Source organism: Balaenoptera borealis, assembly GCF_965194805.1.
Source record: "Balaenoptera borealis genome assembly, chromosome: 10".
Taxonomy (NCBI): domain Eukaryota; kingdom Metazoa; phylum Chordata; class Mammalia; order Artiodactyla; family Balaenopteridae; genus Balaenoptera; species Balaenoptera borealis.
This window is the reverse complement of record NC_138874.1, coordinates 5405276-5420166: the sequence shown is the minus strand read 5'-3', so window position 1 is coordinate 5420166 and position 14891 is coordinate 5405276. Positions and strand designations below refer to the sequence as shown.

At 41.1% G+C, this 14891-nt stretch overlaps 1 protein-coding gene across 4 annotated transcripts in view; it reads right to left on the bottom strand.

Moving 5' to 3' along the window:
• RASGEF1A (RasGEF domain family member 1A) overlaps positions 1-14891 on the bottom strand; it is a 254860-nt gene that overhangs the window by 143907 nt on the left and 96062 nt on the right. For all 4 annotated transcript variants that reach the window (XM_082407468.1, XM_082407470.1, XM_082407469.1 and 1 more), the window contains one exon: positions 6592-6746. The gene's annotated coding sequence lies outside the window, so the exon portion shown is untranslated. The remainder of the gene's footprint in view (positions 1-6591; positions 6747-14891) is intronic.

Here is a 14891-nt window from a genome sequence, read left to right as displayed (position 1 = left end):
ATGGGGATATAGGTTTATGTATAGCTGATTCACTTTGTTATACAGCAGAAACTAACACACCACTGTAAAGCAATTATACTCCAATAAAGATGTCTAAAAAAAAAAAAAAGGTATATTGAATTTTATGCAACTTACTTTACAGGCAAAAATTGTGAACTTAACTCCTTTTCAATGGATACAAAATCTAATAGTAAACTACCCAAAAAGGATGGATAATTTATACTGCTTCTTTCAACAAAAGAAACAATAAAACTATGACTTATGAGAACAAGACTACATTGAGAAATTAAAAGAAATGAAACACTGGGAACCAATGAAAACAACACTAAATATAGTCAGAAAAATAGAAAACATATCAACTTTATACCTCTATAATTAAATAAATATTTATATAGTAGGGAATAAACACTTCAGCAGAAAATTCTTAATTAGAAAGCACAATGTTTTGTAAAATAAATACATGATGATGGTGCATCTTAGATACACAAAGAAGCATTTTCAATCAGGCTAGTAAGTCTTGTCCAAATATAGAGAAATATTTTTGACATCTAAAAGCATTAGGATTGTTGCCTAAGACTTGACTCAAGTGGGATCTAAGTGAAACTTTCTCCTGGTATCTAATTTATCAAATTCAAGTTCTTAAGGTATTTATTTCAGAAGTAGATTTCATTCTACTTTAAAGATTTCTGCCCTTCATTAACTTCAGATATCAGTATACTTGCAGTCTCAGGGATATAAATATAAAACATGTTGACATCCCTGTGGTTTTGGATACCTATTAATGTTTTGTCTGTTTGGGTAGAATTAATTTGTTTATTTTCAACTTGGCATGAAATCAAATAACTTTGTCTTGTTTCTATGTCTTTTATAAAGTTGATTAAGGACAATTGAACAGTTAAATTGCAAGAATATATATGACCATAAAGAATGGCAAAAGCATTACTTTAAAGTTGATTCTTGTGCTTCCCTTGTGGCGCAGTGGTTGAGAATCTGCCTGCCAATGCAGGGGACACGGGTTCGAGCCCTGGTCTGGGAAGATCTCACATGCCACGGAGCAACTAGGCCCGTGAGCCACAATTACTGAGCCTGCGTGTCTGGAGCCTGTGCTCCACAAAAGAGGCCGCGACAGTGAGAGGCCCGCGCACCGCGATGAAGAGTGGCCCCCACTTGCCACAACTAGAGAAAGCCCTCGCACAGAAACAAAGACCCAACACAGCCATAAATAAATAATAAATAAAAATTTAAAAAATAATAATAATAAAGTTGATTCTTTTGGACTTTGCTGGTGGCGCAGTGGTTAAGAATCCGCCTGCCAACACAGGGGACACGGGTTCGAGCCCCGTTCCAGGAAGATCCCACATGCCGCGGAGCAACTAAGCCCGTGCGCCACAACTACTGAGCCTGCGCTCTAGAGCCCGTGTGCCACAACTACTGAGTCCACATGCCACAACTACTGAAGCCCACGTGCCCAGAGCCTGTGCTCCGCGACAAGAGAAGCCACCGCAATGACAAGCCCGCGTGCCGCAAAAAAGAGTAGCCCCTGCTCGCTGCAACTAGAGAAATCCCGTGCGCAGCAACAAAGACACAATGCAGCCAAAAATAAATAAATAAATTTATTAAAATAATAATAAAATTAAAATTAAATTCATTCTTTTTAAGAATTTTGTAGTGATAAAAAAGAAGAGATAACGTTGCAGGTCATATATTACTATCCTTGTAAAAGTTGTGAGAAACCATGAATGAGTAATTCTACATTTATTAGCTAATGGTATGGTACAACCACTTATCAAAATAAAAATGAGGCCCATATACATACAAAATCAACTCTTTATCATAAGTATCACTAGAAACTATAGAGCCCCACATGAACTCTTGAGGGTAGTAAGGCTCTTAAAACAACATTTTAAGTGCATAGCTATTACAAACCCATTTGATATTCATTTTAATTGCCATAATGCTAATGAATATACTCTGTATTCAAACTGATGTCCCAAGTTCTACTGCAGCAGTTCCAATATAATTCAGCCTTAGTTAAGAGTGAGTATTAAAATTGCAGGGCTTCCCTGGTGGCGCAGTGGTTGGGAGTCCACGTGCCAATGCAGGGGACACGGGTTTGATCCCCGGTCTGGGGGAATCCCACATGCTGCAGAGCAGCTAGGCCCGTGCACCACAACTGCTGGGCCTGTGCTCTGGAGCACGCGAGCCACAACTACTGAAGCCCATGCGCCTGGAGCCCGTGCTCCACAATGGGAGAGGCCACCGCAGCGAGGAGTGGCCCCCATTCGCCGCAACCAGAGAAAAGCCCACGCGCAGCAAGAAAGACCCAACACGACCAAAAATGTAAAAGAAAAGAAAAAATTTCATTTTACCAGGAAGGAGGGAAAAAACTAATTAGAACAAACATCAGCTCCTTGAAATGGCAAATTAAAGATTTATATTAAATCATGTTTTCTCACTTGGACATGTACAGAATACAATAATACAGGAAAACTTGCTATATCAACAACTCCTTTTTCTTGCCTCAGCTGTTCTACTGATTAATTAGCCTGGAAAATAGAAATTGGGATGCGAAAAATGACTTAGAAGGGGAGGCTGAAATTCACTTTACAATATTTAGTCTATGAAAAGGATTTTAAAAATACCACCACGCCAATATATTTTAGCTGAAGGAACAGGTAGTTATATATGCCATTTTATGGCAATTGGTCAGACAAGTTCTAATGTTCCCTTTAATCCTCTCCCACATGGAGGACTGACACCTGAAAATCCAACATGAGAGACCTCATGCCATAAATTCAAGATGGTATTTTTCAATGTATGGGTCACAGAATGACTCCTGGATGTTTGTTAAAAGCAAACATTCCTGGGAATTCCCTGGAGGTCCAGTGGTTAGGACTCTGCGCTCTCACTGCCGAGGGCCCGGGTTCAATCCCTGGTTGGAGAAAGAAGATCCCACAAGCCACGCGGCATCACAAAAAAAAAAAGCAAACATTTCTGTGCCTCAACCAAGTTCTACCAAGTCAAAATCACGGGAATCAGCATTGTGACGAGCAACCTGAAAATTCTGACATACACACTTGTTTAAAAACAACTGCCTGGGACTTGCCTGGTAATCTAGTGGTTAAGACTCCACACTCCCAATGCAGGGGGCCGGGGTTCCATCTTGGTCAGGGAACTAGATCCCGCATGCCGCAACAAAGATCTTGTGTGCTGCAACTAAGACCCGGTGCAGCCAAATAAATAAATAAAAAAACACAACTGCCTGAAGTTTGGATGAGGTAATATTTAAAGCTATATATTTTTCATTTCATTCCAGTCAGCAAACATTTATTAAGTACGGATCCTATGTGAGTGAAAATTTGATACATGGAGGGTGTCCCAAAAGGCAAGAAGCATATGATAAACTTATTTTCAAGGTACAGTTTATTAAGTACAATGATAACCTGCAAATGTCTGGAAATACAAAAAAGTGTGCTTACTGTGCAGATTAACAGTTCACTCTTTTCTTTTTTTAATTTATTTATTTTATTTATTTATTTTTGGCTGCGCTGGGTCTCAGTTGCTGCACGTGGGCTTTCTCTAGTTGCGGCGAGGTGGGGCTACTCTTCGTTGTGGTGCTCGGGCTTCTCATTGAAGTGGCTTCTCTTGTTGTGGAGCACGGGCTCTAGGCGCACGGGCTTCAGTAGTTGTGGCTCGCGGGCTCAGTAGTTGTGGCTCACGGGCTCAGTAGTTGTGGCTTGAGGGCTCTAGAGCGCAGGCTCAGTAGTTGTGGCGTGTGGGCTTAGTTTCTCCGCGGCATGTGGGATCTACCCGGACCAGGGCTCGAACCAGTGTCCCCTGCATTGGCAGGAGGATTCTTAATGACTGTGCCACCAGGGAAGCCCTAACAGTTCACTCTTGATTTCAATCTAGTAGTTCATCCTCTGAAAAGGTGTCTGGAGGTTGAAGAGAAGTGTGTTTAGCTTATTATTAGAAAATGTAACTGAAGTACTGGTTAAAAACAAATTTACCCATGTTTTCTCATGGTTTGGACATCCTGTGTTTTCAAGAGGAGGGTAATAAGTGTGTGAGGTTTCTTGGTGGCTGGGGGAAGGGACAGAAGGTACCAGTGAGGGAAGGGAAAAAATGAACTACAAGACCAGAAGCACTAAAGGCAAACAGTTTCTCTTACCTCCAACCTAATTCTCCTGGTGCCTGAACCGTGAGTTAAACTTATCAATATTTGGAAGTTGCATTGTGTTTTTTTAACCACCAGAGCAAAATTCAAACAGTAGAAGTTGACTTTGAAGTTTAATAGGAGAATGGAAGAAAATAAAGCTGATGGTGCCAAGTTATTTTTCTGGTCAGCAATTTTTGCTCACCCCATCCCCTCCAGGAGTGGAGACTGATTGACTGAAATCTTTAGAGTGAAATGAACAGGGAGCACTCACTCATGGAACTGAGTGCAGACAAGCTGACGGGATTCATTAATTGTGCCTAGATTTTCTATAATCCTTGGTTGACTTTTCCTGGCAGTGAAAACAGGATCCAATTAAAAAAAAAAAAAAAAAAAGATTGTGATAAGTGAAGGTGGACAGAAAAATGGTTGTAGGGACCTTAACGGATTTCCATTGCCCATAGCCATGGTTCCCAGAGTGGTCTCTAGACCAGCTATTTCATCACTACCTGGGGACTCATTGTACTCGTCTGCTCTGGCTGCTATTACAAAAGACCACTGGTTAGGTGGATAAAACAACGTGTTTGTTTCCATACAGAGCTGGAGGCTGGAAGTCCAAGATCAAGGTGCTGGCCAGTTTGGTTTCTGGTGAGAGCTTTCTTCCTGGCTCTTCCTCTTTTTATAAGCCACCAATCCAATCAGATTAGGAACCCAGCCTTATGACCTCATTTAACCTTCATTATCTCCTAAAAGCCCTATTTCAAATAGGGTCACATTGGGGATGAGAACTTCAATGTATGAATTTTGGGGCCAGAATTCAGTCCACAGCGCTTGTAACAAATGAAAACTCTGCAGCCCTGCCTCAGACCTACTGAATCAGAAATTCAGGAAATGGAGCCCTGCAATTTGTGTCTTATTAATCTCTCCAGGTTATTCGCATGCACACTAAAGCCTGAGAAGCACGGGCCTTCAGGGAAAATTCCCAGCATCTCATTTCGTTTCCTCCACAGTTTTTCCCATTTTTACTTTCCAACCTTATTTCTTACTGCTCTTTGACATGAGCTCTGCTTCTGCTAAACTCCTTCTCACTGTGGCCTGAAGGATCATTCGTATTCTGCCTTTCAGACTCTTGTTTCCTCTCTTTCCATGACCTTGAATTGTCTTTCGACCTCTTTAATGAAGCATCACTTTAACATCCCAGCCATGGTCATGTCTTCTTTCTCCAGATAGCATAAGCACTACTTGTCTGAACGAATCATTTTCCTATTTTACAGATTTTACTTTCTTAGAGTTCATAGGTTACACTTGTTTGTAATTTTAGCACAAGGCTTTGCACATAAAAAGTACTTAAATCTTCAAAATATTATAGACTGTCTTGCTTATAACTCTTCTCTGTGACTCCCTACAACATTGGCTCCAATACAACACTGATTTGGGGCATCAAACAGCCCTTTGGTCTCTGACATAATGCTACTTCCAAAGTTGCTTAATATTAAAAAGTAATCAATATACTATTTGCTATTTATTAAGTCCTTAAGTGCATCAAGCCCTATAATAAGCACTTAGTACATTACCTCATTCAATTCTCACAATCACCCTGAAATAGGCATTATGATCCTTATTTGACTGAAAAAGACACTGGAAACTGAGGCAGAGAGTTCAGGCAACTCCCCCAAAGTCACATACCCAAGGAGCAGCTAGGCTAAAAAATGTGAACCTATGTTTCTCTGACTCAAAGCATATGCGTTATTTCCACTGTGTTATACTAGAGACAGAGAGGTTTAGTTTTCTGTCATCGTGTTGAATTTACTGCCAAGAACCCCAGAGGGTATAGGTCTTGCATTAAAGATAATTCCAGGATACCCTTTGTGAACTCTCTATTTTCTACATCCGTAGCGTACACACACACACACATCCTGAAGCACTGCTAAAAGTAAGCCATCATGAAAAAGAAATTTGGGGAGGACTTCTTGACCAACAGATACTGTTAAATGACTACAGACAACAAAGAGCTCTAAATTCCATCGCTATTCTATATGCTATTTACCGGTGGACAGACTTTGGAATTCTTTCATCTTTACATTGAAGACAACTGAAGAACTCAAAGGGAACTACTTGAAAGCTCACAAGGAGCTCTGATAAACTTTTGCCCAAAGCTACTACTGATAATTAAACACTAGAAGCACTCACACACACATATATGCATAAAAAATTGAAAAAAATCTATGAAAACAATGGAAATTTATTTTTCCAGTGGTACGTTCTTAGCTTCCTTCCCCAGAAAACAGACCAAGGGGTTGTATTTCACTTTCACAGCCACCGGCACTTTGAAGACTGGCCTATTAAGAGAATAAGCCACACCTGCTGGATTGTTTCCATCATTCCAACCACTAGCTGAGATAGCAATGAACAGTAACCCTCCGTGTTCAGCCTACCTGGGGGGTTCCACAACCTCGACATCTTGCAGAAATAGGTGACATCCTGCCCACATGGAGGCGCTGAAAATGAGCTGAGTATTCTTCTGGGTTGTAGCGCACCACCGCCGTCTGTGTCTGCAAATCGTGAGACACGATGGTCCATACTTTGTCCTCTGTGGGGAGAAAAATGCCGCGACGATGGGTCATTAGTATGCAACTGCATCTTCAAATGTCAGAAAATAAGTGAGCTACACTTTCACTGGTGTTTTCCCTGAACTGCTGTATAACAGTTAAGGACAGTAGTAACTCTTCAAGTAACCCCTACCGTTTTCTCACACCGAAGTTCTGCTTATATAGACAAAGTAGAAAAGTCATATTGTTTATTAAAAACAAACACAAGATCTGGTGGATGCTCTAACATCCACAGCATTGAATGTGAAGGCCCATTGTGTTGCAATGCCTTCCCGACTCTGGAACCCCTCACCCCTCCCGTAGAACAGGACCTGCTCCTTCCTAAATGAACTATGTGCTCTCCAGCCTCTGGATCTTTGTACATGCTGTTTGCTCTAACCGGAATATGCATCCTCATCTTGTCAACAACTGTTCTTTTCACCCTGACCTTTCAGATAAAATTAGACACTGCACGCTCTGTTATTGAAATGTTCTACACATGTGGGATGATGCAGATAAGTAATTATCTTGGTGTTTTGGACCCTGAAAATTTCAACATGTGAAAAGAAGCAGATATAAGACTGATGAGGTCGAATTAAAATCCTATATAGTTCTGCATTTGAATTAGAAGTATCACTATAAACACTTGATGATATTATCTTTTAAAAATGCAGATATAGGTCCTAGCTCTGTCCACTGAAAAAGTCCCCAAACAAGGACCAACCTCTGGCACCAGACTGTCATCACTCTATACCATTTTCCTTTAAGAGAAAACTAGGTTCCTGGAGAAATGGCTGATTCCAGGGCTGGAAAGGGATAAGAGGAGCCTGGAACGTATTGTCACATCAGAAACAAATAAACTACTGGAGACAGAGGGCTGTTCCAAAGCCCCCAGGGCCAAAGAAGGATGATATTAATTAACAGCAATCAGAATTTCCTGTAATGAATTAAAATACATCAAGGATATTTAATTCTATGAGTTCACTGAAAAAAAAAGAAATTAACTTTGGAAGATGCTAGGTAACTAACACATTATTTTGAATACCAGTAAATGAAGGCAAAAATTCAGCATTTAGTCTACATTACCTATATGAACTGTAATATAACTAAACACTCCCTTTATGGAAATATTTCAGCTCATAAATGAAGGCTAAATGATAAGTTAGAGTGTCATCATTTTGTAACTGTTACCGAGTCCAAGCTCCCCCTGCTTGCCGCATGACAGGCTAATAAATCGAAGACGAGGTGTTGAGGCAGGGAATACTTTATTCGGAAAGCCAGCAGGCCGAGTAGATGACAGACTAAAGTCTCAAAATAACTGTCTTCTCAGGGTTTGGATGCCAGTTTCTTTTATAGCACAGAGAGGGGGAGGAGATGAGGAAGTAAAGTAAAAAGGCCATAAGTTTTGCAAATGTCCCCTGGAATGGCCAGCCTGGGGAGGTAATGTGTTAATTTCTTCTTCCTTGTAGCCATCCACAGGTGGAACAGGGTCCAGATGTTTCCCTAAACAAAGGTACTTTGGTTTAACATTCAGGCAGAGGGGCAGGGTTCCCCGAGGCAGGCCATTATGTGTAGACAGTATCCTTTTAGTGAACAAAAGTGGCGGAAAGCAAAGGTTGAAGTAAAAGAAACAGATCCAACATGTAGTCCGATTTGGCTCTTCCCTGTTACAATTCCCCACTGTCAATATCCATTTCACAGTCTTGTGGAAAAAGGGGTGATGACCCAGAGAATGTGGCTTTGAAGGCCAGTGAGGCTTCATTTCAGGAGTCCCAGAGGGTTGGGGGAAATAGAGACTTCACTCTAAATGGGCACACACAAAAATCTCACAGGCTCTGGGATGGAGGGAAGAAGCAGTAATATGATAGGATCCTGGGTCAGACCTACTTGCTGATCTTGGAGAGCCTCCCAGAGAGGCAGGAGGCAACTACAGCTCACCCTGGGGACACAGACACTGACTGCAGCAATTGGGGGGAGCTTGTTCTACCACATGGACACTGGTACTGACAAATGCCATTTTGGAATCCTCCTTCTAGCTTATAGCCCCAATACCCAGCTCTGCCCAGACCAAACAGCATATAAGTGCCAGTGCTGGGACGCCTCAGGACAAGCAACTAACACGGCATGGACACAGCCTCAGGCACTGGCAGGAAGACTGCCTTATGAGCCTGGGAGTCCACAACCACCCCTGGACATGATCCTGTCCAACAGAGGGCCCAGGACCCGGCCCCACGCTCCAGTGCACAGGCACTAAACCCAACCCAAGACTCTCGGCGCCCTCTAGCCGGAGAACCTGGGACCCAGCTCCAACCAACAGTGGGCAGGCACCATCCCCAGAATCCCATGGGCTCGAGCCACACCCTCTAGGGAAGCTGCTCTAGCCTCAGGACCAGCTTCCCTAATGGGTGGACACCAGCCATAAGAAAATCACAGCCCTGCAGTCTGTGGATCTGGCCCACCCACCAGGAGGCCAGATCATGCCCTGGGACTGGCTGGGCCCCAGCGCCAGCCACCAGCAAGCCTGCTCTAGCCTCAGGCTCAGCTTCACCCACCAGTGGGCAGACACCAGCCACAAGAAAACTATAGCCCCACAGCCTACAGACACAGCCCACCCACTAGCAGGCCAGATCCTTCCCTGGAGACCAGCTGGGCCCTGGCCCTAACCATCAGCAGTCCAACAGAAGGTTCAAGACACCCTGGGCCCTGCAGCCAACTGTGTGAGAAAGCAGCCTCACCCACCCATGATAAAACACAAGTTCTGGGACCCCTGGGACCTGCAACCAGACTCCAGGACCTGGCTTCACCCACAGTGGTTGGGCAACAGCCCTGAGATTTCCTGGACGCTGACTCCACCCACCAGTAATGCAGCACTAGTCCCCCCACCCCAGGTTTCTGCAGTAAGCCACCGCCTGACACAGTTAACAACACATAGCTAGCCAGGAGCCTCTGCACAAGGCAGGACCCAGCAACCAACAAGTCCAGGGGCAAACCAAGCCTACCAGACCACCCATATAATGAGCCTACCATGACAGGAAGACCGACACAGCCCTCACAGGGGAAACCTCTAGAGCATAAAGCTCTGGTGATGAGAGGGGAGTGCACTACTGGGACATATAGGATGTCTCCTGCAAAAGGCCACTTCTCCAATGTTAAGAAATAAACATAACCAATCTATAAGATACATAAAAATATAAACAGCAAATTAGGCAAAATGAGGTGACAGAGGAACCTGTTCCAAACAAAGGAACAAAATAAAACCCCAAAAGGAGAACTAAGTAAAGTGGAAATAGGTAATCTACCCAAGAAAGAGTTCAGGGTAGTGATGATAAAGATGACAAAAGAACTCGGGGGAGAAATGGATGCACAGACGAGTCAGAAATTTTTAACAAAAATTTAGAAAATATAAAGAACAATCAGAGGTGAAGAATAAGATAACTGAAATGAAAAACACCCTAGAAGGAATCAACTGTAGACTGAATGATACAAAGGAATGTATCAGTGAGCTGAAAGACAGAGTAGTTGAAACCACTCATACTGAAAAGAAAAAAGGAAGGAAAAGAAATGAGAACAGTTTAAGAGACCTCTGTAAGAACATCAAGCACACTAATATTTGCATTATAGGGGACCCAGAAAAAGAAGAGAGAGAAAAGGAGGCTGAGAACATAACTGAAGACATAATACATGAAAACTTCCCTAACCTGGGATAGGAAACAGACATCCAAGTTCAGGAAGCGCAGAATGTCCCATACAGGATTACCCACAGAGGAAGACACGAAGACACATTGTATATTATTATTTTTTTTAATATTTATTTATTTGGCTGCATCAGGTCTTAGTTGCAGCCCACAGGCTCTTCATTGCAGTGCATGGGCTTCTCTCTAGTTGTGGCACACAGGCTCCAGAGCACACAGGCTCAGCAGTTGCGGCGCGCAGGCTTAGTTGCCCTGTGGCATGTGGGATCTTAGTTCCCCGACCAGGGATCAAACCCGCGTCCCTTGCATTGGAAGGTGGATCCTTAACCACTGGAGCACCAGGGAAGTCCCCATATTGTATATAAAAATGGCAAAAATTAAAGAGAGAATGTTAAAAGTAGCAAGAGAAAAGTAACACATTACTTACAAGGGAACTCCCATTAAGGCTATCAGCTGACTTTTCAGCATAAACTCTGCATGTCAGAAGGGAGTGGCATGGGCTTCCCTGGTGGCACAGTGGTTAAGAATCCGCCTGCCAGTGCAGGGGACACGGGTTCAAGCCCTGGTCCGGGAAGATCCCACATGCCTCAGAGCAACTAAGCCCGTGCACCATAACTACTGAGCCTATGCTCTAGAGCCCGCGAGCCACAACTACTGAAACCCATGTGCCTAGAGCCTGTGCTCTGCAACAAGAAAAGCCACGGCAATGAGAAGCCCGTGCACTGCAACGAAGAGTAGCCCCTGCTTGTCACAACTAGAGAAAGCCCTCATGCAGCAATGAAGACCCAGCGCAGCCAAAAATAAATAAATAAATAAAAAGAAAAGGAAAAAAAAAAAGGGAGTGGCACAACATATTCAAAGTGATGAAAGGGAAAAAGAAACCTACAACCAGGTATACTTTAACCAGCAAGGTTCTTGATCAGATTGATAGATCAAAAGCTTCACAGACAAGCAGAAACTAAGAGTTCAGAACCACCAAACCTCCTTTATAAGAAATGTTAAAGGAAATTCTCTAAGCAAAAAAGAAAAGGCCACAACTAGAAACATGAAAATTATGAAAGGAAAAAAGCTCATTGTTAAAGGAAAACATATAGTAAAGGTAGAAAATCATCCATGCACAAATCTAGTAGGAAAGTTACATTTACAAATGTAGTAAAATCATCTATATTGACAATAAACAGTTAAGGGATACACAGAACAATTAGATGTAAAATGTGGTATCAAGACAGTAATCATGAGGGGAGGCTAGTACAAATGCAGGCTTGTGAAAATGCATTTGAAATTACGAGATCAGCCATGTAAAATAATCATAGATACAAATATATAGATTGCTATATATAAGCCTGACGATAACCACAAACCAAAAATCTATAATAGACACACACACACAAAAGTAAAAGGAATCCAAACATAACACTAAAGATAGCCATTAAATCACAAGAGAAGAGAACAAAAAGAAGGAACAAAAAAGACCTAGAAAACAATCCCTAAACAATTAACAAAATGGCAATAAGAACATACATAGTCCATTGATGGACTAAATGTTCCAATCAAAAGACATAGAGTGGCTGAATGGATACAAAAACAATACCTGTATATATGCTGGCTGCAAGAGACACACTTTAGATCTAAAGACATAACACTGACTGAAAGTGGAGGGATGGAAAAAGGTATTCCATACAAATGGAAATCAAAAGAAAGCCACAGTAGCAATACTTATATCAGACAAATTATCCTTTAAAATAAAGATTGTTAAAAGAAACAAAGAAGGACACTACATAATGATCAAGGGATCAATCCAAGAAGAACTTATAACAATTGTAAGTATTTATGCACTTAACATAGGAGCACCTAAATACATAAAGCAAATATTAACTGACATAAAGGGAGAAATTGACAGTAACACAATAAAAGTAGGGAATTTTAAAACCCCACTTATAACAATGGACAGGTCATCCAGACAGAAAATCAATATGGAAACACTGGCCTTAAGTAACACATTAGACCAGATGGAGACGAGATATATATATATATATATATATATATATATATTGCACATTCCATCCAAAAGCAACACAATACACTTATACACTTCCTTTTCAAGTGCACATGGAAATTTCTCCAGGATAGATCACATGCTAGGCCTCAAAACAACCCTCAGTAAATTTAAGTAAATTGAAATCATATCAAGTATCTAAACACAGTGCTAGGAGACTACAAATCAACTACAAGAAAATAACTGCAAAAAACACAAACACGTGGAGGCTAAACAATATGCTGCTAAACAACCAATGGATCACTGAAGAAATCAAAGAGGAAATTTAAAAACACCTAGAGACAAGTGAAAATGAAAACACAACAATCCAAATCTATCGGACACAGCAAAAGCAATTCTAAAAGGGAAGTTTACAGTGATACAAGCTTACCATAGGAAACAAGAAAAATCTCAAATGAACAACCTAACCTTACACCCAAAGGAGCTAGAAAAAGAACAAAGCTCAAAGTTAGTAAAATAAAAAAAATCATAAAGATTAGAGAAGAAATAGAGACTAAAAATCAATAGAAAAGATCAATGAAACTAACAGCTGGTTCTTTGAAAAGATAAAACAAAATTTAGCCAGACTCATCAAGAAAAAAATAAGAGAGGGAAGGCCCAAATCAATAAAATCAGATATGAAAAAGGGGAAGGTACAACTGACACCACAGAAATACCAAAGAGCCTGAGACTACTATGAACAATTATATGCTAATAAAGTGGACAACCCAAAAGAAATGGACAAATTCTTAGAAATGTACAATCTCTCAAGACTGAAGGAGGAAGAAATAGAAAATATAATCAGACAAATTACCAGTAATGAAATTGAATCAGTTATAAAACAAAAACAAAAACTTCCAACCACTGAAAGTCCAGGAGCAAATGGCTTCACAAGTGAATTCTACCAAACTTCAGAGAAGAGTTAACACCTATTCTTCTCAAACTATTCCAAAAAAAATTGCAGAGGAAATTGCAGAGTCAGGAATTACAGGGTTGGGGGAAATGGGTGCAGGGTCATGAGGAAATTAAGGACACTTGATAACTGATGACTGGAACATTTGAGGGCATTAGACATACAGGACACGAGAAATGGGCTGAAGTCACTGGAATGAGGGGAGGATAAAGGGCAAGGGAGAAGGAGGATACAAAGGATAAAAGGCCTGGGAACAACAGAAGGGGAGGAGGGTTGGGCTGAGAGCTCTGGAATCTGGGGAATAGAGGTTTCATGGGGATGGAGGTCTAAAATGCACAGGATGGACATGGGAGAGAAATAAAGAAGCCTAGAAGGCAAAGAATTAGTTCTAGAGATATCTGAAGGTCACAGAGGTGGAGAGATTGAGGTCACAGTGAGGAACAGAGAATGAGGAGTAGAGGGATGGAGGTGGGGTGATGGTAGTTGCAGCGGGTGGATTGAGGGTCACTAATGTTTTCTCCTATTCACTAATTCCATGATTTGCATTTAAATCATAACCTAATCGTGAATAGTTTCTAATTTGGGACCTGGAGGTAATAACCTTACTTACATAAAATACTTGTGATGATTCCTTCAACTGAATACACAGTAAAGGATTAGAGAAAAAAATAAACAATAACACATTATTTCTTCTCTCCTTTAGGGACACCAGATGCCAGGTGTGACTATGGAAACTACCAGAATGAAATGGATTCTGCCTAGCACCTGAATGGTCCTGCAAGTGGATTCTCCCCTGGAAGCTGCAGATAAGAACGTATGCCTCATGATACCCTGATTTCTGACCTTGTAAGACCCTAAACAGAAAGCCCAGCTAAGACTACTGGATTTCTAACTTATGCACTGTAGGATGTTTTCTATTTTTTTTATTTTTAAAAAATATTTATTTATTTATTTATTTATTTGGCTGCACCGGGTCTTAGTTGCGGCATGCGGGATCTTAGTTGCAGCATGCGGGATCTAGTTACCTGACCAGGGATGGAAACTGGGTCCCCTGCATTGGGAGCACAGAGTCTTAACCACTGGACCACCAGGGAAGTCCCTATAGAATGTTTTTTAAACTGCTAAATGTGTGGTCATATGTTATGGCAGTGATAGAAAACTACTTTGCATAAGACAAATTTATTTATAAAATAATAAACATTATAAAATATGAAATTATAAAGTATTTAAACAATAAAATCAAGTAAAAATGCCCAATAATTAACCACCCCCAGAAGCAATAAGAGTTTTATCTCCAGAGGTAATATCATCAGTTCCAAGTATATCCTCCTTAATATACAATTTCCATGTGTAACAAACTACATTTGAATTTGTATAATACACATCCACACATAGAGAAACGCTAAAATATTATGTACATAGTTCAATATTTACATAGATATTGTCAAATCAAACTTTCTGTCAATCAAATTGCTTTCCTTAACCAATCATATATGAAGGTGATATT